The 2,786-nt window shown below is 37.0% G+C and overlaps 1 pseudogene; it reads right to left on the bottom strand.

Annotated features, from left to right (window-relative positions):
• Positions 1-1,380: 1,380 nt before the first annotated feature.
• LOC147436215 (uncharacterized) lies at positions 1,381-2,520 on the bottom strand (annotated as a pseudogene).
• Between the last annotated feature and the right edge of the window lie 266 nt (positions 2,521-2,786).

The following is a 2,786-nucleotide window of genomic DNA, read 5'->3' on the forward strand; positions in this document are numbered from 1 at the left end:
GAGGGACATTGCTACCAATTCCAATAGCTAGAAGTAGCTCTATTGCAAGCTAGGTAGTAGCTACCAATGTTATGATGGTACCTACCATTCTTATCATGGTAACTATCATTATTTTGGCACCATTCTAGCTTGGTAGATAGTAATGTTAGCTTGAAACTTGCTAAATTTTTCTTAATGCCTACCACTGTTATCTTGGTAGTAAACCAAAACTATTTTTGAAGCTTTCAAAGTTATGTGCCAAAGCTTGATGGCGATAATAGGTTGATGCATGAACTTGTCTACCACCTGCACAATACATGTTACATGTGCACCATGTATTTCTTTGAGAATTGTTGGGCTTCTTGCCTTGTCCCATGGCTCGGGTAGGTGTTGCATTATGGGGTCCATCAATGTGTTCGGCTAGGTGGTTAATTCTCTACTATCACTCGGGTCATTGGCAAGATCTAGTGTTTGTTCTGAATCCATTTTTTGTTTTTTGCTAATGGAGGATGGAGATTTCCTAAGACATCTTGTTGTTTGTCGTGATAAAAGGTACGCTTCGGTACAAGGCACCAACCATTGTTGGAATTAAGTGTCTTGGCTCAGCATTTCCAAGATGACTGGCCCTCCAAGAATCTAAAAATTTGAGGGCCTCTTCATTAGAGAAAGACAGTAGTTGCTCCACAAAGGACTGTGGATAACTCATATTTGAAAAGACAAAGCATTGAACACACACATGAGCAGCAAGAAATTTAATTAACAAAGTTTATCTCAAAAATTATACACACACTTGTCATTACTTTATGAGTGATGTTTTAGAAACACATGTAAAGAAAACCGTGACAATGAATACAACAATTGTCATGTATAAAATAATATGCATTTTAAACTACTTCCACAAGTATACTAGCTATGCTTGCATACTCTATGAGTGTAGTTATACAAAAGATATATAAATAATACCATAACAATAAGTACAATAATTTCCATCCATAAAGTAGGTCTCCTAGAAGTTCTAGCATACTCTATGATGATGTTCTAAGAAAGATATGCAAAGAACATCGTAACAATGAAGCTAGCGATTGTCATCCATAAAGCAATAGTCATTCTAAACTACTTCCATAGGTGTACTACTTGCATAACAATGAATACAAAAATTGTCATCCATGAAGTAACAGTCATTCTAAACTACTTCCACAAGTATACTAGCATTCTAAACTACTTCCACAAATGTACTAGCCATGATTGCATACCATATGTGTGAAGTTATACAAAGGATATGTAAAAAACACCATAGCAATGAATACAACAATTGTCATCCATGGAGCAATAGTCTTTCTAAAATATTTCCACAAGATTACTAGCAATGAATGAATAAAAGGGGCTACCACAATTATATGTCTATGGAGAATGCCAAACAATAGGTATCCATCTAGCCGCCTGTCCAGGCTTTATAACCTTTTTTTGTTTTGTGACTATCCAATCTTTAATTTGAATGGAACATGTATCCCAACTTCTCCATTGATTCTCCTCTCTGTAAACTTTATAAGTGTTTTGTTGATATGCATCACGCTCCAATAAAGCAAGCTTTGCCCTTTTCCTTTCATAATCAGTCTCTCTAACAACAGCATGTTGAATGTGTATTGCATTCTCGCTATTCAAGCACACTTGAACTATATCATGGACCTCCACCCATAATGGAACATTTCCACAACCTCCTTCCATTAACAAGCTATCACACTGCCTCAAATCCTTCACCTCATAAGCAATGAGCCTCTACCTCCTTGGTATTGGCAATGGAATAAATTTGTGAAGTATAGAGTAGATGGGCTGAACACAATCCCATGTGAAAGGCAAAGGGGCTTTCTCAAGCACACTCATTTGGGTAACTGGATCCATTAACAATTGTTCTGAGTCCCCGTTTCCCACAATGCATTGCTTGTAATACCGTCCACCAAAGAAAAGGATACACTTTCCATCAAACTGTGTTGAGAACAAGGATGTTATACAAGCCTTCTAGTGACCTCGGTGGTCCACCGTTGCATCATCGGTATTCACCTTCACTATGACATTGGTGCCCACATTAAATATATCCCCTTTAAAGAGGACCTTTTGGTAAGTCTTTACTTCCAAACATTGGAAGTACTGCTCTAGAATGTTCCAAAACTTCTTTAGATAAGTTTTCTCTTCAATAGTATGATCTCTATAAGTGCATCTCTTCTTTGATATTGCAATCCCCTTGAGAAGAATATTTCTAGTGCATGGTGAATTGCTTCCATATTTTAATAGATCACTCGACATAGATTTAGCATTTTCAATTGAAGACACAACCAATAGCCCATCCATATGTGACGGAGAGTAATCATGGGATGGAGCATCTGCTAAAAGCAAGCTGCTTTGAGAAAGAATCAATGCACAATGTAGGTCTTTCAAAAACCTTTCAGAAGGTAAGAGATTGTCACTATCACCACGGATAGCTTGAAAAGCTCTTGTAAAGAACCTTCTCAAATAGAACTTTGCAAATGAAGCTTCATCCTCCATGTTATTTGTTTTGATGGAGCTGTATGCCTTTAAAAGACGCTCAAATATGTAACACCAAAAGCGGTCATGCAACCCATGGCGCAAGACATCATCAAGCATCTCACCATTAACTATAAACAAGCTATCAAGAGATTACTCTCCTAAACAAATATATCAAACTTATTGTTAACTAATCAAGATATACATACCAGCTACATGTTCTAGAGGTGATGAGTTCACACCAAAGATTTATTCATTTCGAACTCTCCATGATTGTAGCAATGTCT

Source organism: Adiantum capillus-veneris, chromosome 18 (genome assembly GCF_014529385.1).
Source record: "Adiantum capillus-veneris isolate H3 chromosome 18, ASM1452938v2, whole genome shotgun sequence".
Taxonomy (NCBI): domain Eukaryota; kingdom Viridiplantae; phylum Streptophyta; class Polypodiopsida; order Polypodiales; family Pteridaceae; genus Adiantum; species Adiantum capillus-veneris.